This window comes from Rhipicephalus microplus, chromosome X, assembly GCF_043290135.1.
Source record: "Rhipicephalus microplus isolate Deutch F79 chromosome X, USDA_Rmic, whole genome shotgun sequence".
Lineage (NCBI taxonomy): Eukaryota > Metazoa > Arthropoda > Arachnida > Ixodida > Ixodidae > Rhipicephalus > Rhipicephalus microplus.
In genome coordinates this window covers 62,247,976-62,273,546 of record NC_134710.1, presented here as the reverse complement: position 1 = coordinate 62,273,546, position 25,571 = coordinate 62,247,976, and the positions used below count along the sequence as shown (strand labels likewise).

The following is a 25,571-nucleotide window of genomic DNA, read 5'->3' as shown; positions in this document are numbered from 1 at the left end:
TCTTCCATCTAGAGGCGTCATTCGGAAGTTTACGTATATGTATTCTGATGTAATGTATTCATGAGCCGGCGAGTAAAGTATCTGATGGCTCAACTGCTGAGATGGCCGCAGCACAGAAAATCGTACGAAGGAAACTAACTTATCTGTCAGAATGAACAGCAGTTTGGCTAGCAATGACTTGAAAAAGAGAACACTCTAAAAACTGCGGAGGGTATCGCGGGAGTAAGAAGGTCAAGTTACTCTTCATAGGGTTCTTCTACTCTCGCCAAGCATCAGTTATAGTTAAAATTGTGTTCATTCTGTATGAAAGAAGAGAGTAAAACTGCTTTCTGCTCTCTCGCTGAGAGAGTGGAATGCCCATATACTCTTCGGGAGTGAAAGAATAAAACGCAGTGGCTCTCCTGCTCTTGAATACATTTAGATGAGTCGGCACTTTGCGAGTGATTAGCACTATTTCATAACCCCATATATCAGCAGTAATACGTACTGAATTTGTTTGTTGAGGTGTTATACGCGATAAACGAAGAGAAGAGCGTTTTAAGCGTGCGCCAGTAAATTTAGGCGCATTGGAAGGCACTTGGAACTCTTAATATCTGCGTTTTTAGCTTCGGAGCTGTGTAGAGGAATAAGCAAATACTATGTTATTCAATTGGTCACGATCGAAACTAAACAAAAACGGCTATGACGTTTTCCTTATAATATTATTCATGCCCTTCGCTACGACCATCTCGCACGGGGGACGCTGCCGTATAAGCCTAACGTACGGTACGGCTACAGTGAAGTATCGTGGCTTTAGTCGTTAAACGTGAACTGGAATGACCGCAAATATGTACAAGGGGGTGAAAAAACTAAATTGTTTAGTGTACACTTCAGAAGCGCGATTTTTGTTACGCAGAAATGACAAACCACTTAGCGAGTCGGTGCAAATGCCCTACATACAATCGGTGGCGTTAATGCTTTATTCTACTGTAAAAGAAAATAAAAACATGTCGGGTAGACGTTCTGATCTCACGAAGCACCAACCAAACACTTTAAACACGTTAAGTACAGTCCGGTTGGTTTCGAGACGCGTGGATACACTGAAATCTGCCCTTCTAAACTGGCGAATGCAGACAAATCACATACATTACTTATGACATAAATAATTATACGCTTATGTACTGTATTTCAGTGTGGTGTAGTAGTTAGCGTGTCGGGCTCGCAATGTGTGCACCTAGGGTCGCAAGTGCAAGTCCCATTTAGTTACCTTTTTTAAACTGTTATCTTTTATTTATGTATTTATTTTTGCATAGTGTTCATATTTACCCATCCTTACGAACCATGCGTGATAAATCCGTAAAGAAGAATTAAAAAGCCCACCCAATTTCGGCTCAAGTTCTGCTGTTTTTTTTCGTGAGGTGTTATGTGCGGTGCGATTATGCTACTCTGCTTTGGGCAGCGTTATGTTACTCTGTTGAGGCGGAGTGCTTTGACCTGTTCTGGGGAAATTACTCAACTCTGCCTCAACAAGAGGTGATTTGCTCTGGAAAAAAAAGTGAAATATGAGACAAGAAAGTACTCTCTTAAAGTGAGTGTCCAGCACTATCTTAGGTTTTAGAGTGAACCTATAGTGGTCACAATATGTAAAATACTCTCTGCGCTTATTTTCTCATCATTGCATTGGTTTAACTGATTGGTAGATTTCGGTTATTGCAGGGGCTGGGATTTTTCATGCGAGCTAATTGAAGAAGGAAAGTATTGTGAAAAAATGTAAACTGCTGTGAAACACGGACCAGAGTTAATATTTTAAAAAATGTGTAGCTGGAACACACTGAAAGAGATGTGCCAGTGCGTTATTTAGAAAACGAAACTAACCAAGGCATGGGCGGCTGCAAGTTGATAGAGCAAAGGGACATTATCACTGCCTGTTACACGTTGTTGCGTCCTCGCAAACAAATGCACATGGGTGCCTTAAACAAAACAGAATATGAAAGTGACTTAAATAAATTAAGAATAGAAGTGTGTTTACACCTTTGCTTTTTTTTTTACACGATGCGATGCTGCATGTGGGATTTTTTGTTGTGCACATTTTTCCCTCTTTTTTGTATGTCACCAAGAATGTGTCACGCGCAGGATTCAGAGTCCCAAGTGATGGCATCGTCTCTGTTATAGTCAATGGCAGAGACACAAGTCAGAACTCAATTCAGCTTTTGTCATTGTGCAGCAAACATGACAAGTCTATCGCAGCACTCTGTGGGCTTTTCTTGACGACATGACTAAACGTAGCTGGTTACGCTTATAAAATCACACATTTGTGACCACTCAGATACCTTTCTTTCCTCCCGAGATTTAACAACGTTCAAAACGAGTTAGGGCGAAGACACGGTGCACGCTCGCGTAAGCGTGACCGCCAAGAAAGCAAACGAATTGTCTTAAAACGTAGCCCGCCGGAGCGAAAATGCGATTTTTCAACGAGATAACTGGAGTCGCCTATTCAACGCTCGCTGTCCATCCGCACCGTCCGGCGTGGGACGTGCGGAGAGAGGCAACGCACGTTGAATGGAGAGAACGGTGACACGACCGTGCACGCGACGCGCCGACTGCCAGCGCGCGTGTCCTTACCGGTGGTGGAGTTTTTCGAGTGGCGATAGGCGGGAGCTGTTTCCCCAGGCGCTTTCAACGGGACCGCGTGGCCGGGCCGCGCTGACTGGGCATCACGAGCCGGCTCTTCGTCAAAGCAGCGTGCCGGAGTGCGGGCGGAGTTCGGAGTGCCGCTGGCGCTGGCGCTGAGCTCGAACCCTGTGGCGGACATCGATCTCGCGCGCACCCGTCCGCCAATGGGAGCCAACCGCGCGGCGCGCGAACGACGCCGGACCCTGGCACGGAGCCTGTATATGCGGCGTGCTTGTTTTCTGGGTGCGGGACGCCAACATACTGGCCCCGCGATCAACTTCTCCAGAAAAGTATTATATTTTGTTTTTCTGCCTCTCAATATTGTTCTTGCCTGAATGCTTCTAAGAAACTGCCAGATTTGAAGTCCTAACAGAACAAACAGCACGAGAACATACCATCACTGCTGAAAGCGCGACTGCCAACTGTTTACTTCTGCACGTTTTACCACTTTAAATAGGCGCATGATAGGGATGAAAGCGATAAATCATTGCACACGCCTATACTTAAATACAGCATGCATGTCATTTTGTTGATTGATTGATATGTGGGGTTTAACGTCCCAAAACCACCATATGATTATGAGAGACGCCGTAGTGAAGGGCTGCGGAAATTTCGACCACCTGGGGTTCTTTAACGTGCACCCAAATCTGAGCACACGGGCCTTCAACATATCCGCCTCCATCGGAAGTGCAGCCGCCGCAGCCCGGATTAGATCCTGCGACCTGTGGGTCAGAAGCCGAGTACCTTAGCCACTAGACCACCGCGGCGGGGCCGTGTCATTTTGTTGTACACAACTGATAGAATCAATTTCAACTGACGACAACAAATAGACGGTGCAGTCACACGCGCATGCGCCCACAAAAAAGTCTTCACAGTGCCGCATAATAAAGAAATAATTTTCTCTCTAGCTTTGGTTCTCGCCAACACTATGGTTTGGAAAAACTCCCGCACGCGTGCTTAACCGTAACAGCAAGGGCTATTATTTTACGTAAGACACATGGGTGCCATCTCTTTGGGCTGTTAAATGAAGGCTTTCTTACTTTTGTATTTCGTCCCGAGAAAAGATAAGGCCAGGAAGTGTCGAATGCACCAACCCAACGGTTTTTATGAGTGTATACTTTCCACGTAGCACTGTTCATTAAGATACAAAACAGCGAGGTTGACAACCTGATGTCGCGGCACTAAAATTCATCAGCAAAAGTCTATAGGTATCTTAGATGAACAAACCGCGCAGCTGATTCCCAACCGTAGGCCCCTGTCTTGCAAGGTTCAAATTTTTTTGCGTAACGAAATGGGCCCGTTGATGATCACCGGGGTTCGAAAAGCTCGACGGAAGGAAGAGCCACAGACAAATAAACAACAAGCAACTTTCGTTGTATTTGTGTTCGCCATTTCAGCCCCATTACCAACTTCATGTTAGAATGATACTTCCTAATGTAACCTTGACGCTACTATACGTTACCAAACCTCTCTGTTTTTCCTTGCTCCGCTTTCTCTATTTCTTTTTTGAAGTTACCAAAATCATTCCGGAGATACTATTTAACAAAACTTTGTGACATGCCCCTTTCTAGAACTTCCTCCGCCATGGTGAAACAGTGGCTATTGTTCTCTGCTGCTGACACGACCTTCACGGTTTCGATCCCGGCCGCCATGGTCGCCTTTCGGTGGAGACTGAATGTTAGAGGCCCATGTGCTGTGCGAAATTGCCGGAGCTCTCCACTACGGCGTCTCTCATTATCATGTCGTGGTTTCGGGAAGTCAAACCCCATATATCAATTGTGATTTCGGAATGTAAAACGCTAGATATAAATATTTCTAGAGCTTCAAGAAATAACACGTGAGCAGAGATATTATTAATCAAATTTCAATGCTGACATCGGTACCGAGTACCCCAGGCGTGCTATAAAGGCAGTCGCTCTGTTATGTAAGAGCTGAATTGCCCATGATGAAGTTATGACGTTCTGAATGAAAGCACGTAGCGGCACTATGGGTCCGGCAAGAATTGCAAGCCGTCTAAAAAATAAGGACATTATTTTTTGCGTGAAGTCAGCGCTGCTTATCTTCTGTGCGCTCGGTTTTTTTTTCTTCCTAAATACACGCAACGCAGCTTTTTTCCTTTCGAACTGCCCGTAATGACCGCATCGCAATGTTTCACGCACTACAGTGCGCGAGGAAGTGGAAGTCGCGGTTTCCTGTCGCACAGTACCGAAGAAATAAATAAGCCACGAAAATTCGTTGACGAATTTACCTGACATAATACTGCCGCAACGGGCCTTCATTTAAAGTTAGAAACGCTTTCGTTATGGGGAAGTCCGATCTGATGTAGCAGGGCTGCCGCCAAAAGTACGCGCCCGGGACGCTCAGATTTGGTGTCACCATTTATAATCGAGGAATATCAGGCATATAAAATATATAAAATTAAGTGTTTTCTTTAATTTCTGAATAACAGATAAATCATAAAGCATGAATTTATCGCTTGTACTATAGAGACAGGCGTGCATGTACTATAGCACCTTCTTCCTTCCTTTTTTTTTTTTTTGACACTTAATTTCTTTATTCCAGGGCAGAGTAGCAAACCGGACACGCGCCTGTGTGGTTGACCTCTTTGACTTTGCTCCTGATGGTTTCAACTGCGCCAGAATCACGGACGACAAGCAGAAGACGAGAATGCAACACGTGCAAAGTCTTGTGCTTTTTCTCAGAAACGAAAAGCAATATGACCGTGAAATTTGGCACGCTTCTCACACATTATATTAGTACCGATCCCTACCTATAATAACGGGCTCCTACATTTATTGTACAAGAGAAAAAAAGATTGTCCTCACTTGTCACGTGTCGTAAAAGAGACTTTCCAAATAATTTCTTTTCTAAATCAGTACTTAAACAGTTTTCTAAAGCTTTAGGTACAAACTATCTGAAATAAATTTAGCTATAATCCAAAACCTTTTCAGCGAGATAGATAGATTATGTTTCTAGATTTGTACATAAAGTTCTGATGATTGTTAAAACGTTTATCATAATAAAAACACACTTTTATATTTAAAAACAAGCGTAAAAACTGCTCATGAAGTACAGCAAAGACCACACAACAAAAGCATTTTGACGCACAATTTTGCAACCGAAACGTATGAAAACAGTAGGAAATGAATATATTCAACATATGTCATCATCATCAGCCTGACTACGGTCACTGCAGGACAAAGGCCTCTTCCATGTCCCGCCAGTCAACTCGGTCCTGTGCTTCCTGCTCGCACTTTATACTCGCAAACTTCCAAATCTCATCTGTCCACCTTATTTTCTCTCTCCCCTTCACTCACTTGCCTTCTCTGGGAATCCAATCGGTTACCCTTAGTGACCAGCGGTTATCCTGTCTACGCGCTACATGCCCGGCCCATGTCCATTTCTTCTTCTTGATTTCAACTATGATATGCTTGACCCCGGTTTCTTCTCTGACCCAATCTGCTCTCTTCTTGTCGCTTAAGGTCCCGCCTATCAGTTTTTTCCCCATTGCTTGCTGCGTAGTCCTCAATTAACATAAGTTGAACCCTCTTTGTAATCCTCCACGTTTATGCTCCGTAGGTAAGTACCGTTAAAATGCATCTCTTATAATACCTTCTTTTAAAAGGATAGTGGCAATCTACTATCAATAGATGTTTGAGTATGCTTGCCGAATATGCTCCACACCATTTATATTCTTATAGTTACTTCACTGTCGTGCTTCAGCTCGACGCTTACTAGCTTTCCTAAGTAGAAGTACAACTTCAAGTGCCCTGCTACCTATCTTGATGCGTTGTTCTCTTCCGAGGTTGTTTACATTACTTTCGTTTTCTTCAGATTAATTTTAAGACCTACCTTTCTTCTCTCCTTGTCTAATTCAGTAATCAGGAATCGCAATTCGTCCCCAAGAGTTACTCAACAGTGCAATGTCATCGGCGAAGCGCAGGTTACTAAGGTACTCTCCATTAACTCTTATCCCTAACTCTTCCCATTCTAGGCCTCCTGACACCTCCTGTAAGCACGTGGTAAATAGCGTTGGGAAAGTGTATCCCTCTCCCTTAGACCCTACTTGATTGGTATACTGTCGCTTTCTTTATGGAGCACTATAGTAGCAGTTGATCCGCTGTAGATTTCTTCCAGGATGTGTATATATGTTACGTCGACGCCCTGATTCCACAGTGTCTGCATCACTGCTGATCTAATCTATTAAAATCAAATGCTTTCTCGTAATCTATGAAAGCTATGGATAGTGGTTGGGTGTATTTGGAGCATTTCTCTATTACCTTATTGATGCTATGAATGGGGTGGAATGTTGAGTAGCTTGTTCAAATTCTTGCTTGTTCCTCTTGTTGATTGAATTCTATTGTGTTGTCTTAATTCAGTTAGCATTTACCTTTGTAAATAGCTTGTATATGACGAAGAGCAAGCTGATCGGCCTGTAATTCTTGAAGTCCTTGTCGTCCTCATTCAAACGACGTACCCATTATGTAGCACTGTACAGGCCTCATTTGTCCTCCTGATCTGACTAAGCCATATTAACCCATTTACACCCTCTAGCTTTTCAAATAGCACAGCTAGACATGCCTCACCGGATAAAATGCTAGCGTCATCATTGCCAGTTTCGGGATCCAATGGCGGCTTGTCCGGACCCAGATATTCTTGGTGCCTTCTATTGCGTCGCAGATAGGACCGCCGCTGTGGTGAGTTGCTTCAAAGCCGCTGGAGATTGAGGGTTAATTTGGCGTGCCCATCTGGGAGGTAGTGCCCAGACAATGCGCCAAGGGGGCCCATATTTCTCTGGTGAGGGAGTACGTTACCGGTGGTGTCCCCGTTGAAGCCACATCTGAGTCCTCTTAATGCGATTTCATCCTCAAGCGAATATTTTTTAACTCGATGGGGAATTGCGCGGCACCGGCCTTCGAACCGCGGATCTCTTGCACGTGAGCCTGATACTCTAACCACTACGCCATCACTGCAACGTTTTACCGATGTAGCCGTAGTTATTAAAAAGTGTACATATGGATGCGTCAGGAGGCACATTTTCTGGTGCCAATTTAAATGCCTTGGAGCCCTCCTACGCACTCGCGAATTAATGGTTTTGCTCCTATCAGTGTGTATTATTTTTAAGTAATGATCTAAAAATCATGTTTATGGTTGACGTACCCTAGCGTACCCTCTTAACAAATCAATGAAAAATCTGTAGACAGCCAATTAACTTCCACTTTAGCAGCAGTACACTATACTTCATCGGGGCACATAGTTACATTGTGCGTATGGGGACATCCGGTATCACGTAAAACGCAGATTTGTGGCAGGATAGCAGTAGCTGAAATACCAATTTATATGGGATGCAGGGGCGTACCAAACTTCATTCTTCATTGAAGGAGCACACATGCTATATATTGTAATGATAAACCTGAAAACGTTAATAAAAAGAGGCTTGATAGCTTTCGATCATTTTACTGCATAAAGAACATGTGTGTGATGGCCTTACGAAGCCAGAAATATTATTCCATGTCACTTGTTTGTGTGCGGTGTTCAAGAAATATAAACAAAGAAATCATTGCTTGTCAGTGCCTATAACTACAAATGTTCACATATGAGCCAACGAAGAATACTCATGCTCCTTGCATGGTTCCGCTATGCCTATACTTCATCCTCGCAAGTTCACTGTCGATGTCATCCAGCAACCCGTGAGGAAAATAAGAAAACATATACGTAATCGCATTCCACAAAGAAAGGTTACCCCGGAGTCACCGGAGTGACTACCCGTACTAACAAAAGACGTATAGTTGTTGTCAATCCAGCTTTCTTCACGAACTTTGATGCCGAGAACCTACTGGCTATTGAAGCGCATCTTTCGTGTTCCCGCTTTCTCTACGGAATGACAAGGGCATTTTGAGGGACTATTTTATAAGTTAGCAGTAAATACCGACAGCGTAGCTCGATTACGTACGTTGAAAATTCCGGAAAGTATGTTTACATTGGTGGGCCATAAACGTTTGGTGCTTAAAGTCACATTCAAATTTTTTTTCCCGCTGCAAAGGTTACTGCGTTATATACGGGTTCGGAAGCACCAAGCTTGCCTCAAAACTTCTAACACAGTTTGTTTTTATTTATTTATGTATTTATTTATTTATTTATTCATTTATTTATTTATTTATTTATTTATTCATTTAAAGGGGCAAGCTTAGATGCCTCAACAAGCGCGAAAAGTGCATGATCGTAGGCGTCAACTCGAGTGAGACAAATAATCATCATCATACGATGACGTCATACTACGACATCACCACTACACCACGAGTCTCCAAAATTTGATTGATTGATATGGAGGGTTTAACGTCCCAAAACCACCATTTGATTATGAGGGACGCCGTAGTGGAGGGCTCCACAAATTTTGACCTCCTGGGGTTCTTTAACGTCACCCAAATCTGAGCACACGGGCCTACAACATTCCCGCCTCCATTGGAAATGCAGCCGCCACAGCTGGGATTCGATCCCGTGACCTGCAGGTCAGCGAGTCTCCAAAATTTGTGACACCAACATTATGTCCCTATCACGCCACAGAAGACGCCATTAAATGACATCATCGTTAGGTCGAAGGTGCTCCGACCTCGGAGGCACTGCGAGACCATGGGAGCTGCATAAAGATTCCAGTGCTTCCAATCCTGAAGGCAGTATAAAACCACGCTGGGTGCAAACAGCTAGCGGAGGAGCAGGGAGGTCAATTTACACAGTCGGTTTAATTTTTGCCTTCGAGTCATCTTAAAGGGCCAATCAACACACTCCTACTTTCTTGACAGCCTTCAAAAAAGCTGTGCAATTCGTAGAGTATAGACCACGGCGATCTCGTGTTTTGAATTTTACAGCGCTGCGCGCGCACACAGCCTCCATTTCGAAAAATGATTCCCGCGCTCCTTTCCTAAGGCTGACAAATCCTGCTTTCATGCGCAGTGTCACAAAGTCACCGATTGGTGGCTTGAGGTAGCACGCCGCTCGTCGATTTGTCTAAACAAGCTACGACGATAGGCTATGCCTTCCTTTCCATTTGTGAGGGAGAAGAGACCACGCGAAAATTCAAAACCACATGAAAGTAATGTTCTAACCCCTGTAAATTCCTTAACACAGCACGTATTCAAAAAAGTTTTGCGGCAGCATGTTCACGAAGCAAAGGTGCACATAACTTTCTTTATAACAATTTTCAGGAAATGGATAAGAAAATGACTAAGAAACCACGTGTCCTCTCCGCATGCAGAACTGCAGCCCTCTGGAACGCTGCTGTGAATAAGTGCAGGACGCTTTTCGACGCCGTATAGAGGGTTACAAGAAAGCAGGAGCACTCAGAAGGGATCTTACGCTTCCGTGACAGCACACTTTGTTGCGGCTACAAGAGTTACAGAAGACGTGCTTGTCTATCAACTGCAGCCTGAAACAGCCCGAGCGTTCTTACTTGTAGAAAGTTTACCTGCATGGCACCGTGCAGTGAAAAGTTTCTTTTTCTTTTTCTTTTTCGATATACAGTCGGCGTTGTAGAGGGAAGAGAAAGTTGCGAGGAAGCGCTTGTCTTGTGTAACTTTGTGTTTATTCGCGCGCTTAAAACACAGTTATACCTTTTAGCAGGACGGCACAGCAAAAACTCCTTTGAAGCAGAATGGCTGAAATGTCTTCCACAACGTATAGTTAGTCTAGGACAAGCGCCGATGCCTGACTGCCATAGAATTCCAACTATAAACCTATTTTGTCTTTAAAAAAAACACCTCGCATATGCATCTTCGCAGAACGTTGTCTCTGGGAGGGTTCGCAATGACACCGGCTTTCTTTCATGAGGACTCTTTTTTACTCTTTGCTGACACTAGAACAACATCGCTCTTCATGGTTCAGGGAGCACGATTCATGGCATATTTACTGCAATGGCCTCCCAGGAGGCGTAGCTTATTGCAGGGACCTCCCAGGGGTCAGCTAGAAGCATCCAGGAAGAGCTTTAACGTCCCACAGTATAATGTAGCTCAACAGGGAACCGCGTAGTGCGGTGATTAATTTTCGCCAGATGAGATTCCTTCACGTGGCACCGAATGTCTCAGAGGACAGGCATTCTCGCATTCTGCTGCCATGCGATTAGTGCTGAGGGAGGAAATCAGCTCTTGTAATTAGCAGCCCCGAACAATAACTACGGTGATCGACCCATCGCGGCGAGTAAGAAGAAATAAGAGCTTCCTCAGACGCGATGAAAGAGAACTCGCAGATCTTCAGTGATAACTCTACTAGAATGTTCATCCGAAGATAGTGTGATCGAATGCCGGTCATGGCGGCCGCACTTTCGACGGAGCTTAAAAATATCAAGGCCATGTACTTGGTCAAGGTGCGCGTTTGAAAACCCCAAGTGGTTGAAATTTACGAACCCCTCCACTGCGGTGTCCCCCATAATAATATAATGGTTTTGGGTCGTTTAACAACAATCATTGATAATGTCAAACGACTCTTTGTCTTATTTCTAGAGCAGAGGATACTGTGGCAGTAAATGTGCAGGCCGCCTTCGCTCTCTTACATCCTCCACATTCCACACTTTTTAAAAGGGTGCTTCAAGAACTCAATAAATAAATTTTCGCAGCCATTAAACATTATTGGAAAACCCTATTACCATTGCGAAAAAAAACTGATCGCCATTAGTGGGTGTATGCGGTTCAAAATGTTCCTTTGTTATTATTAATTTATTTCTCAGTACTACAATTTTGGTGCGGTGGCACGGACTTCGGATAATTTATCCGTATTTGGCTATCTTTGCAATGTTCTTTATTGAATAAAAGGTTTCCTAAAGCTTTCAGACCGACTCTTTGCATAATTTGAAGTGTAATATAATTATTCCTAACCTCCTAGACATGCTGCTACAATCCACAATGCCCCACAGAAGCTCTTACAACTTCAAGGTAATGCGCTGGCTATCCCCTTTTCCGTTATGTTCTTTTCTAACCGTCTTCCTGTGGAGAAGTGCGAGTTTGTATCACCCCGGCTAATCTATTTCGAGAAGATCATCAGCGAAAAAGAAAGTTTCCCAGAACCAAGAATGAATAGTATTAATAAAAACTTGAAACTAGAAAAAGAAACAAAGAAAATAAACCATACACGTGAGTTAATTTCACAATGCATGCTTATGTCGATCGCTAGACGACTGGCTCGTCTTAACTATAGCCGTCGTTAAGTCAGCCTGCTTCTTGAACTTCGTATGTCCAGGACCTGGTAGCTTTGAAGTGAATCCTCCGTATTCCCGCTTCCAAACCAATGGCAAGGACGGTCTCTTGAGTAGCTATTTCACATGTCAATAGTAGTAAAAAAAGCCCAATTTTTAGATGCATAGCTCATTCGGGGCTCGGCTTGTCCGTCATGATCAAGCTCGAAATACAGCGGCCCATATACGCCCAAAACAAGGGCATCAATTCTCGAATTGAGGTTCTTGACTAACACAGGAATACCAAAAAAGAAAGTGCAATAATTAGCTTAAAATCTCTAAACACGCTACGATAACATCCCGATGACAACCGCGACACGCAGGAGAGCACGCTGCTGCCTCATCGCAAGCGCGCGACTGCTCCTCCCACCGGCGCTTCTTGGGCGCCTTCGTCGCCACGTTAGAAGCAACCTGAGGGAACTCGCTGTAGACGACTCGTATCTTAAATGCGGTATCAAGCAGGAATTTGATAAAGCACCGAAAAAATGAGTGTGCATGGCACACACCATGTTTGCAAATCTCCCTAACAAGATTCCAGTCGTTCCGGGGAAACCATACATGCTTGCCTGAAACATTGACCAGATTGACGGTTCGGTAAACGGAGCAACGATAACCCTACCGAAAAAGTTGATTAATGGATAGTTAACGCCTGTTTTTGCTAGCTTTCAGCGCATTTTACTACCTTCATGACGTCTGTTTACTTACCAGGAGCTAGTAAAGCTAGTAAATATTGTTGTCACTAACCAAGTAGGCTTAATGAGTGTTTTTATGAGGTAACTACTAAACCACTCATGTTAGACGAATGGGTGGTGAAACATTATTAAGAGCCCTGAGAGACACGACTGGCGTGTTATGGGCTCATCCGACAGCGGAATTTATGAGACACTAAGCACCAATGCTTCGCAGATGCCGCAGTACATTACGCCGTATTCGTCACAGTCATATGCAAAACTTAGACAAACTAATTTTCTTGGTTACACCAGCCATGGTGGCCTAATGGTTCGATGGTGCTTCACGGCTGACACACAGGTCGTGAGGGCGAATCTCGGCCGCGGTGGCTGCATTTTCGATAATGATGAGGATGCTTGAGGCCCGTACGATTTCAGTGCACCAGATAGTCGAAATTTTTGGAGCCCTCCACTACGGCGTATTTCATATTCATATCGTGGTTTCGGAGCGTTAAACCCCCACCACCCGCAATTTTATTAATTTTTTTATTACCCTGGAATAACAGTTTTGTGCTACATAATGCTACACATATATGCGAATAAAAATGCACAAGATAATCGATGAAAAATATTATTATTCATCTGAATTCTATGAGTACTAACCCGTACATTGTGTTACCTCCCTAAGTACATGGGAGGGTAAATAGCTTTCAAGCCGCTCTTAAAGTAGATATCAGGCACGTAGAAATGATAATATTGTTTGCGATTCATTGATGTCTCTGTGTGCATTGTTGTGATGTGTAGTTACCACGACACGTATTAGTGAAGTATTTTGCGATCAATAATTTACCTTTGTGCAATAATGCTATTAAACGCGTGCTTACAAGAGGTTTTCAGAGGCTTAAAATGGGAAGAGTTAGAGATAAAAGTTAACGGAGCATACCTTAGTAACCTACGCTTTTCCGATGGCATTGCGTTGCTGAGAAACTCAGGTGACGAATTGCAACTCATGATTACGGAGTTGGACAAGGAGAGCAGAAAGGTAGGTCTTAAAATTGATCCGAAAAAGAGGCCTTTTTCCTGCAGTGGACGTAGTCAGCCCGTTGATGATGATGATGATGATGGTGGTGGTGGTGGTGGTGGTGGTGATAATGATGGTGGTGATGATGATGATGATAATGATGATGATGATGATGATGATGAATCTTTATTTTATAAGCTTTTTTATTAGAATCAACTTGATATAGCCAATGTAGAGTCGGTCAAAACTTTAGCTATTGAGCTCAGCGGTCACATTTTCGTCTGTCAGCGCCATATTATGGAACGAAGTTACGGAAAATTACTTCGTGGGCGTGAGCTTTATGGGCATACGCTTACTTCATCTTAAACTTCATTCAGTCGTATGACTAAAATACATCACAGCATATCCATGGATTGAATGATAATGAGTGGGACGAAGTGTCCGTCCCTTCCATCCGTCCGTCCTTGTGTCTGTCCGTGCATGCGGCCACGCGTCCGATTGCGTTCGAGAATGCAGACGGCGTGCGAGTAACACCGACGAAATGCGAGCCAAGGAAGCCCAGCGCAAGCGTCTTCAGTGCTCTGCTCCGTCCATGCTTCACCAACGATCCGCCACCTACGGCGACTATCCAGGAGACTGAGAGAGACGCTCGTTCACGCACTCAGGCAAAGTGCTCGCAGCAGCCAATCGGAGAGTAGCGGCACTTCACAGAGTAGCGATAGAGAAACGCCATCTAGGAAATGAGACGAGAAATGGTCTTTCATTTCTCTTTCTCGTCTCTTCTCTCAGTTACGCGTGACTAGTGACAAGGTTAGACTCTAGGGAGCTTTGCTCCTAAAGCTACCACTCATACACGATAGCTAAAGTTATGTCTTACTGTACACGCCCATATGAACTAAGTAGGCCTAAACCACCAGTTGGATTATTGCAGTCCTCTAGAGTTAACGTGGTTACTAAGTTGTTAGTGTGGTTACTCACAATTCAGTTATAGACTAGGCATAAAAGCAAGTATTGTTTACTTACTAACTAGGTAATGAATCTCACTATCTTGCCTTTCACTATCTTCCCTCACTAAAAGGCTATTGCTTTTTATAAGAAGTAATTGGTTAGTATTTAGTTAAGTGATTATGTCAAACCTATATTCTAAAGTTGTAGTGACGCTGCATCATGTTAGCGCTACATTTATAGTACACTACTCATTACCCAAATCTATTTCTCTCTCATTACTACTCGTAATAAATTTCTTGACGATGCAGTTCGTGCTACTTCAGCACAGTACTCCTAATCAGAAACTACAACTTAATGTAGAAAACATTTATGCTCACCTTAAATATTCAATACTAATCAAGTGCGTGTTATAGCATAGAAGTGTAACTCAGGTTTTTTTTTTCATCGTAAAGCGAAAGTATTATTCACCTAGAAAAGCGCGCTTTGTAAACTCCAGCATGGGATAAAAAAAAGTGTACAGAATACAACGAACGCAACTTTTAAAAATGAATCAAGACCAAGAAGCGCGCCATATAGATCTTAGATATGTGGGGTTTAACATCCCAAAATCAACATATGATTACGAGAGACGCCGTAGTGGAGAGCTCCGGAATTTTCGACCCACTGGGGTTTTTTGACGTGCACTCAAATATGAGCCCACTGGCCTTTTAGTTTCCATAAAAAATGCAGCCGCCGCAGCCGGGATTTGATAGCGTGACCTGCGGGTCAGCAGCCGAATACCTCAGCCACTAGACCACTGCGGCGGGGCGCCTTCCAGCTTTTCTGAAAGAATATCATTCATGAGTAAAAAAAAAATTGCCGTGCCCGGTGCGATCGTCAAGAAGAATTTTACCAAAAGTCAGGCGACGAGGTGATGATGCCATTTTATGAATTCATTGTCTATTGGTAAAAGGTTACCAATCTCTGAGGTATTGCCGCTATGAGTGAGGTGAAAAAAGATGCATGGAAGTAGGTGCAGTGCAGTGGCTGAGAATGTATGTGTAATTCAATGAGTGTCTTGAGAGAATATCTCTCGCTTGTGCTTTCCTCAGCGTTAGCTTGAGGAACTGCACTTTATTTTGTTGCTTATCTGAGCAGAAAATGTTGGCTCACCTGATATTTCGTCAATCATTCCAAGATATAGATAATTTCTTTCCGCACTTTTAAGGACGTGCCGTTCGAGACTTCAAGACGAAATTTGCGCGTTCAAGAGAAGATTCCTCGTCCAACCTATGCTTCACGCACCCACTTCGCGTTGCCGGTCACAGTTACAAATAACGAACTCTTCTTGCTGCTTTCGCCGACGTGTATTTCCTCCTTGTTTTAAAGGAAAATTTCTTAGCGAACTTCAGTAACTTTGAGCGTATCTATCTATCTATCTATCTATCTATCTATCTATCTATCTATCTATCTATCTATCTATCTATCTATCTATCTATCTATCTATCTATCTATCTATCTATCTATCTATCTATCTATCTAGCCACCTAAGACCTCTAGCTCTCCTGGCTGTTTCAATTATGGTATGGATACCCAAATTGGCCTGGCATAACATGATTGACTGAATGAAGAACATAAATGACTAGTCATAACATGAATATCATGACATGTATGTCACGATTTGCATTTCATGGTCTTGCTGCTCTTGCGGTGGTTGCGTTCACATAACAAATTGCAAAACTGCTATGGTATGACATCACTGCATAGAGATCATAAGTGACAAGCCCTAACGTAGAAATCATGACATGCATGTCATGTAAGAACATGACTACATTCCACGCTCATGATGCACTCACGGCCGTTTTGCTAGCTTGACATATACCAAATTTGGTAATACGTGGCGTGAATGGACGACGAACACAAATGCCAAGCGCAAGTATGAAAACCATGACATGGAAGTTATGTACCACATAATATACATGCCTACCACTGCTGGGGCTCGTATTTAAAACGTTAGTGGTGCCGTCGTAAGGTGACTATAAACAACATACTTGCATCTTATCTAGATAACTCAGTGTGCATAAACCTTTCTACTTGTGTTTACTGTGTTCTACAACCATGTGCCTAGTAACGTTGTGCTGATTTTAAAGGGACGCATCAACGTTTCTCGCTTGGTCTACGCAAGTCATCAATTTCTGCTGTACGTAGGATCTGCCTTTTTTGTTTGCAAGTGAACAAAGTCTTCCAATAAAACGTTTCATTTCATTGCTAGACTAAAAGCTTTCTCTGTGTATACTTTCTGGCACTTTTGATATATTTATTTTTGCGAATTTTTCTCATAATTCATTTTTGCATCTTCCTGAAGCAATCGTTTAATTACATCGACTCCAATATGACAGAAGTGAGGAATCCCAGTACGCATAAAGATCACGGCGTTGCCAGCTCTCCCAGCCCTGCATCGGCCCCAGGACCTTACGTCGGTACCGCGAAACGGCTGCACACTCCTGCTGATTCTGTTTCCTCAGGAACATTAAACTCTTCGGGTGCAAAGCTGATAACACGATAAGTTTATACTGGCATTCGATGAGCGATTTTTTGATGTGGCAAACATTTTACATTTACTTTTCCTCTTAATTTTATCTTTTTTTTATTGAGCTCCGTCACCCTCAACTGAACGAGAAAACTGGTAGTACGCATGTTGCTCACTGATTCGTCCAGCAATACCATAGGAAAATAAAGTATTTCGAGGCATAATTACTCGCGGCCACCAATCTTACTTGTACCCTTTCTTGTGAGGAGAACTTCAAGGGCGTGCCTAGAGTGTAGAGGAGCTCGTAGTGCCCACATGGGGCCCCGCTTTTCGTCACCAGTGATTGATTGCTTCAAAGGAGCGGCTTCCTATATATAGGCGTCCATGGGTGGTGGCAATGGCTCACTTAGCCTCCTCTTTTTGTGGCAGTGCTGCGCGACAAAGGCGGCCTTGATTGCAACAGCGGTGCGATGCTTCTAAGCAGCCATGCGGAACTGCAGCACTTCCTGGATAACCGTCTTGTGGGCACTTGGCACGTACAATACTGAAGATCAGATTAAGTTTGTAGTGTTACTTCCAATTTGCATGCAACGACGCTGCTATGACTTCACATATTGAACAGGCCGTCCTCATCATCCCACTCAACCTATGTTTACGTTCGATGCATGCGGGACGGAAGCCCCCTCCCCTATGATTTCCAATATGCCCTGTTTGATGAAAAATGATTCCATGTGATCTCTGTGAACTATTAGTATATTTGTAATATTTATTATTCATTTTAAAATATTGCACGCGCAGCAATGTTCAGAAATTTTTTGTGTGCCATGGGCTGAAAAGTTTTGTTATTGATAGTGGCCTCTTATTCAATTCATTTAGTTTTCAACAAAATTTTAGTGGAGCCGAGCATCTTTATAATGAAGAAGAATGTGCTCTATATATGTCTTCTTCAGCTTCTTCACATGATCACTTTTAGTTCTTCTGATTTTATACAAGAAGCTCTGTATAGTGTGCCTCTACACGGTGGTTTAGTGGCTAAGGTACTTGGCTGCTGTCCCGCAAGTAGCAGGATCGAACCCCGGCTGTGGCGGCTGCATTTCCAATGGAGGCGGAAACGTTATACGCCCGTCTCAAATTTGGGTGCACGTTAAAGAACCCCAGGTGGTCGAAATTTCCGGAGCCCTCCACTATGGCGTCTCTCATAATTATATGGTCGTTTCGGGATGCTAAACTCCACAAATCAAGAAGCTCTGTTTATTCAGTCACGAGTCGAAGCCTGTGAATTACAATTTCGCTAGATCCGCTAAGCTTAATAAGAATACTAAATTGTCAGAAATAGGAATACTAACGTCAAAACCAGCGCTACATAACTGAAAGTTGTGCCCTCTATTTGATGCCCCATCGCGGTAATCTAGTGGCTAGGGTACTTGGCTGCTGACCCGCACGTAGCGGGAATGAATCTCGGGTACGGAGGCTGCATTTTTGGTAGAGGCGGAAACGCTGTTGGCCCGTGTGCTCAAATTTGGGTGCATGTTAAAGAACACCAGGTGGTCAAAATTTCCGGAGCCCACCACTACGGCGTCTCTACTATTCATACGGTGGTTTTGAGACGTTAAACCCCACATATCAATAAAATAAATCAAGGGTATTTCTTACGGCTTGCAGCAGCGACGATAAGTTATTTTGCTGATGCTTTGCAGGCTATATGCGATAAGCCGTATCGTTTCTTATGATTTCACAATAACTTGAAACCCACTGCAAAATTATGTCACAGTTTTAATCTTTCGCTATGACGTTTGTCTTCGGTATTTCGTTCGTCAGTGCGTTACCTGTATTTTTTTCTGTGCTGATTCCTTTCATACGGGGCGGCACAGATTGCTGACCAGAAGCCACCGTGCTGACCAGAAGCCTTGGTTCTTCACGGGCATTGGCCAGCGCTCTGGTAATAGTCGAGTTACGTCATCTAACTTCCAATGCCCTGAAATTTACAAAATCTTGTCGACACTATTTTTATTAGGCAACAGAGCACACTCATCGTCCTCTATGCCGAGCTAGTCAGGATTGAACCTCGCCCCGCCGCCGTAGTCTAGTGGCTAAGGTACTCGGCTGCTGACCTGCAGGTTGCGAGATCACATCCCGGCAGTGGCAGCTGCACTTTTGGTGGAGGCGGAAATGCTGGAGGCGAAAAAGCCCGTGTGCTCAGATTCGGGTGCGCGTTACAGATCCCAAGGTGGTCGAAATTTTCGGAGCCCTCCACTACGGAGTCTTTCATAATCATATGGTGGTTTTAGAACGTTAAACACCACATATTAATCATAGTATGGAACCTCCGCAAGGATGCTTGAAAATATATACTGCGATGCAAAAAGTCAATGCCTACTCTTGAATTATGGCCTGTGCATCCCCATGGTGAAAGGCGATTCCAAGAACTGTCACTTCAATTCCGGCAAGAGTTCGCAATAGTGTCATGCCAGTAATTGCAAAAGCACCTTTTAGCACATCATATTTTCATAATCAATACGCCAACCATATCTAGTATATACCCATGAATGATGTTGGAAGCAATGTTCGCCATCAGCGTTTATCTGCGTAGCAAGGGCAAAAAAAAAAATACTTTCACAAGATCTATAATGGCAGAGCTGTGTGCAATAGTTTCTATTTTAATTTTCACATATCGACAGTCAGGACTTCTTCACTTCATATTTCTTTGTGAATCACCAGACACATCGAAATCTCTGTTCTTTCTTCATATAAGCTTCTGCTGTTATAATGTACTTTTATCTATGGTTACGTCTGTTCCCCCGGGAAGTATGTTCTGTCCATGTTTCAGAACATCACGATTCTGAAAAAAATTACGGTTTCCCGCTCTATGTTAGAGGATAAAAATTCCAGAAGATGATGAAAGGAATGTCTGTTTCCTTCGCAACATGTCATGGAAGCAATCTTTTCCCTTGCTTGCTTTTCACAGTCAAGTCTTGCACTGACTGTGAAACGACCTTCACACAGATGGATATTCAATTAAGCAAAGCCCGCGCTGCAGTATTTGCTATCAGTAACACTGCATGTACTAACATATGGGATTAGATGACAGACAACTAATCGTAACATCAGTTGAAAAAAGACGTCACAGAAATTTCAGTGGCGGAATAATGGGCCGATAATGCTACCCGGTCAACGCATCAAGGCGACTAGGCAGATTCTATACTGCTATCGAGATCCCACAGGACAACACAAACTCACCATCAGAGAGAGACTCAGAGAGAGAGAGAGCAAAGTTACTGGAAGTTTGAGAGGTCAGCTTGAGCTTGTGCACTGCAAAGCCTGTATGGCCATTCGCCATTTATCAAATGCGGATATCCTCTGGTAGGGTAACCGGCGTATGCGTTCCTCATTAATCTTTTTCGGGACAACATACTTGGACAAGCACCTCTAGAGTAACTGCGATGGGGTACGCCACTCAAGACTGACTCTCTGTAATGTGTGCGTGCTCTCTATCTGTCACACTTATTGCCCTCAAAACTCTCGAAATCTCCCATTCTTTTCCCGAGTGTAGGGTAGACATGTTGGTTATCCTGAACTGTTTTAACTGGCTTGCTGTGGGAAGATTGAGATATCTATTACCACGGCTAATTCTCTCCCCTGTTTAGCGCCCCCTATTGTTGATGCATGCCCCTGTAAGAAACAGCTGCTCTTTAGAAAATGATGATTTTTTTATATCTGATACTCTATTTCTACAGCAGTACAGAAGTACACAGGTCAGCTTGATCGTATAGTTCAATGTTACAAATGCCATGCTGGAATGCGAGAACTGTAGCAGATATTCAAGAGTGAGAAAATGTCGATCACCTACGCTCTCCTGCTCACTTCTTCCGCGGTACTTATTGTTCAAATCATCATGCGATTCCACAACCTATCAAAAAACATAAAGCCACCAATTTTCAATGTTGATCACTTTCTTTCCCGCTGCCTGTCGTTTATTTCTTCAAAGCAATGCTTCCCAAGAAGCCAGTGTTCAACTTCTTTTGTAGAACAAGAGCATTGACATTTACAGGTCGGTGTATCAGTTAGGTGTCATGCATGCGCAAGTACTCTTTTTTTAAAGCATGACCGATGTCATACCTTGACAACTGATAAAGGGAATGTTGTTCGTAGTTTTTCATGCAACTCAAAACAGTAACTCGGACTGTGCTAGTCTAAGGGCTTGCCAAATGCGGGGATGTGTATAATCTGTTGAAAGAAGTGTGCCGTGAGGCACTGTAAAGTGTTGCCGTCGTAGATCATCTTGTAAAAAAAAAGGTGGGCCAATAACTCATGCTGATTCGCCAGAAGGGTCTTCCTGAAAAGGATATCAAACAAAAAAGTCTATTGGGCTCTCAGAATCGATGAGATTGAATGTTTGACTGAAAACTCAACCTCGACTGTTTACTGCATATTTCTTTTATCAAAGCAAAGCATACAGTAGACTTGTTCTTGGCATATGTAGATAATTATGGTAAAGAAAAAAGCTGTGCAGGTTAGCTAGTTCATGTTTTTTACCTCGTCTTAACGCAAGCCAAGACAACAAAATATGATGGCTGGTATGCGTTGCTGATCATTCTTTGATGAAAGCTGCTTTTATAAAAAAACCTAAATCATTCAGCCTCGAAACTTATTGCACGTTCTGCCGAGTAGCTTAAGCAAGCCTGAGGCTGGATGATACAAAGCAGGTGTTTAACATATGAGGCATACCAACGTGGACAGTTTTCATTCCTTACTGTGCCTTTCAATCAAACTCGGGGAATGCCATATTAGTACCTAGCTTTCATACTGGTGCTTCACGTGATCCCGGCTAAGCCTATAAATGAGTACTCAAAGCCTGCCTGTAAGCCATATGCCACGTCGATGGCAGTTAAAACCTTGTTAGTACTGCCTTCACCGTAGCAAGGTTACTGGATTTTTTTTTGTTCAACGGCCGTGACAATAGTCTTCCCACACGCTTGAGACACCTCGCATCGTTGTTATGTGCCCCTCCTGCCCTTTGTTATTGTTTTCGCTTTTCATTGTACTTTACCATGCACACTGTGCAGAACTACATTCGCAAGCCCCTGGCGACGATGCGGACGAGCCAACAAAACACAGAAGCACTAGTTCGATTACCTGACTGGGCCGAGCGTGCAGTGTACGTGTCATCTGGCTCGGTAGCCACAGCGGAAAGTTCGCTAGAGGCCCGGGACCTTCACAAAACAAATTCTTTTGCTATATACGCAGCGCAAAGCACAGTTCATGTCCAGTCTAGAACACGGTCAAGTGGCTGCCAGCACTAAACACGCACACATGGTCGACACGGTGCCCCACCGCAGTGGCCTAGTGGCTAAGCTACTCGGTTGCTGACCCACAAGTGGCGAGATCAAATCCGGGCTGCGGCGGCTGCATTTTGATGGAAGCGAAAATGCTGTAGATCCGTGTGCTGAGATTTGGCTGCGAAGAACTTCAGGTGGTCGAAATTCCCGGAGCCCTCTACTACGGCGTCTCTCATGATCATGTGGTGGTTTTGGGGCGTTAAACCCCTTGTGTCAGTCAATCAATGATTGACGCTGCCGAGCGATTCGGAAACGACTATCACAAGACAGCGGGACAAAACGGTGGCGCAGAAAACATCCACGATGAAGTCGTGTGCGTCAGCTGATATCCGAGCCGGCTACCGTGGCTTCAAGACGGGCCTCACGAGTGCCCCCTTCCATTGATTCTGGACGCACTTCGTGACCTTGGTGTGTGCGAGCGGATGTTAGGCTACCTCGAGAGCTTCTTAGGCGACCGCACTCTTCGCGTTAATGTTGGCTCCCCACTCAGCGGTCCCCACCCCATCACCGCGGGCGTACCCCAGGGCAGCATATTGAGCCCTTTACTGTTGAATCTAGCTCTTGCCAAGCTGCCCGACTACATCACGCGCAACACGGCGTGTGAAGTGCGTGTGACGATTTACACCGATGACATTGCGTTGTATGCCTGTGGCGCTGGTCGCCACCGGGCAGCCCTTCTCGAGTCCCTCCAGGTGGCCATCGACGCGGTTGACGCCTTCATTGGTAGGCCCCTGGCGCTCGTCGCCTCCGAGACGGAGACAATGCTCGTCCACCCGCGAGCGTCGACACACCGCTGCACACCTCGGCTCTCGCTCCGGGGCCTCCCCATCGAGTGGAGCACGATGGTGCGCTACTTGAGGGTGACCATAGACCACCGGCTCAACTGGTGACTGGCCGTCAACGATCTGCGGACGAGCAACCGCTAGGTACTCGGCACCGCACGCACTCTCTTCGCACGAGGTCACGACTGCACCCCTGCCCTTGGCCTGCGAGTCTACAACGCATTCGCATCGGCACGCGTGCTCTACACGGCAGTAGTGCTGCGCTGAGTGCATGACTGCTGACTGCTTTAGACGTGAACCGTTGCAACACGGGAGTACTACGGACTCCCCCGCACCTCGCAGGTGGCCTCCACGCTCGCCGAGGCGGGAAAAACTCCCATCTATCAGCGGGTGACCCAGAGGCCACTAAATCATGTACTGCGGCTGAAAACCACAACGCATGGGCAGCTACTTGGGGACAAGTTATACGCAGTACCTCACTCATCCATGGGCAGTGGGTGAGTGAGCTCTTGACTGATGTGCCTAACACGCAGTACCCCAGCTGGCCGGCTATCTCGTCCTACCGCCACATCCCTCTGGTGATCACCAATACCATTGACGGCATCAAAGCGAGAACGCACACCCCACTGGCAGCGATGCAGCAAGAGTGCTCCGCGCTCTTTCACGAACAGCTTAACGTCCGGCTGCTTGTTTGCGTCGACGGGTAGGTGCTTCCTGAGGGCTCCGCGGCCGCCGCCTGCGTTGTGCCATCAGTCGGCGCGGTTCTCAAGTGCTGCCTCCCCTCCCTCGCCTCCTCCACTGCGGCGAAACTCACCGCGATCAACTTGGCAGCCGATTTCCTCAGCGAGCGGGCGCCCATCAGCGCTACAGTCATCATCTGCGACTCCCGGGCCGCGATCTCGCGCGAGCAGGATGCCAGCCTCCTTTCGCAGAGGGTCGACCAGACACTACACATCGTTTGACCTTTCGCTTCACTGGGTGCCTTCACACATCGAAACACCCGGCAACTAGGCGGCCGACTGTGCCGCGAAGGGCCCGACCCCGGCACTGGCGTCACCAACTTCGTGTGCTCCGCAGATGCCGGCCGTCTCCTCACCGCCCGCTACGTGCGCGAGCCTCATCCCGACCTTCGCGTAGCAGCCGACAAGCCACTGTGGCGGCTCCCTCTCAAGGGATTACCAAGACGAGACCATGGTTTCCTTCTCGGTCTCCGCACCGGAGACAACTACTCGGCCGAGCAAAAACATCGGCACTCCGGGAGTGCCAGTACATATTGCACGGACTGCGGTGACCTGGAGACTCTGAACTTATTTTTGCTTCATCACCCGGCTGGTTACGCGAGCAGACAAGTGATGCTCGTACCGTACGGAGCTCTCGCCCTGCCTCTCTGAGCAACTCCTGTTTCCGAACAATGGCCGCGTGCATATCAAGCGTGCCCTTTCAGTGTTACTGGACTTTATTGACAAAAGGGGACTGCGTGAGCAAATTTAAAGAATTCGCGCCGCGTGATTTTGATAGACGATCTGTGCGTCCCCCTCCTCCCTTCCTTTCAGTCTCTTCTCTCGCCCCTTCTTCTCTCCTCTCTGCACTCTAGTCTATTACCCATCCCCCCATTCCCCTTCCCCTGTGAACCACTGCTGATGTGTCGCACTTAGCTGCAGACAGTTGCGGGGTTCACTTTTCTTTTCCAATCCTAAGAACAACTGCAATGCGTCCTGCATCGCAGAAGCGTTGTACCGCACCAGATGTCACACCATCTGAATTGAGTAACGAGTAGGTGATTTGAAACTTCCTACTGTTTACAAAGCAATCTACCATAATTCAACGTCATCTTCATCAACCACAGCCCCAACACAGCACAGTGCAGCTACGTGGTTGCGCATATATCTTTAGATACACGTATTAGGTACTTCACTATACCACACGTGTAAGAGCAAATTATACCGAAAAACTTGTACTTCGGACAAGTAAAATGGTGTATAATGTTACAAGAAATACGTGCTTGTGTGACTCAATAGCGTGACAAGTCACTGATAAGAATGATAACGCTGTTGCGTTCTACTCTGAAAGGTCCTAGAGTTTCCCAATATACAGTAGAGGGAGCTCTGGCGCTAGCGTCTATGGGAGCTGCAACGCACGGTGCTTCAGCGAGCATGGGAATGACGGGTAGTACACACATTTGTCTACTCCTCGTACTTCTGGTCTGCTTTGGGCTCCGTGTGTGTTCGTGTGCCTTGGAGCTGTTTTCTCACGAAACAAAAATCAGAAAATGTTCAGCGGTTGCTCTTCACCACCTCATTCTTTGAGACTTACCTTTCCAAATCAGGTCATGAAGTTCAAAAGGGCTGAATCTTTTTTTCAAAACCAAACCGAAACACAGCAATAAACGAAGCCGCCATAACTATTCGCAGCCCGCAAGTACGAAGACTAGGCAA

The 25,571-nt window shown here is 45.0% G+C and overlaps 1 protein-coding gene across 1 annotated transcript in view; it reads right to left on the bottom strand.

Annotated features, from left to right (window-relative positions):
• Positions 1-2,736, bottom strand: part of LOC119176103 (uncharacterized) — a 234,977-nt gene extending 232,241 nt beyond the window's left edge. The window contains exon 1 of the mRNA XM_075876953.1: positions 2,602-2,736. The gene's annotated coding sequence lies outside the window, so the exon portion shown is untranslated. The remainder of the gene's footprint in view (positions 1-2,601) is intronic.
• Between the last annotated feature and the right edge of the window lie 22,835 nt (positions 2,737-25,571).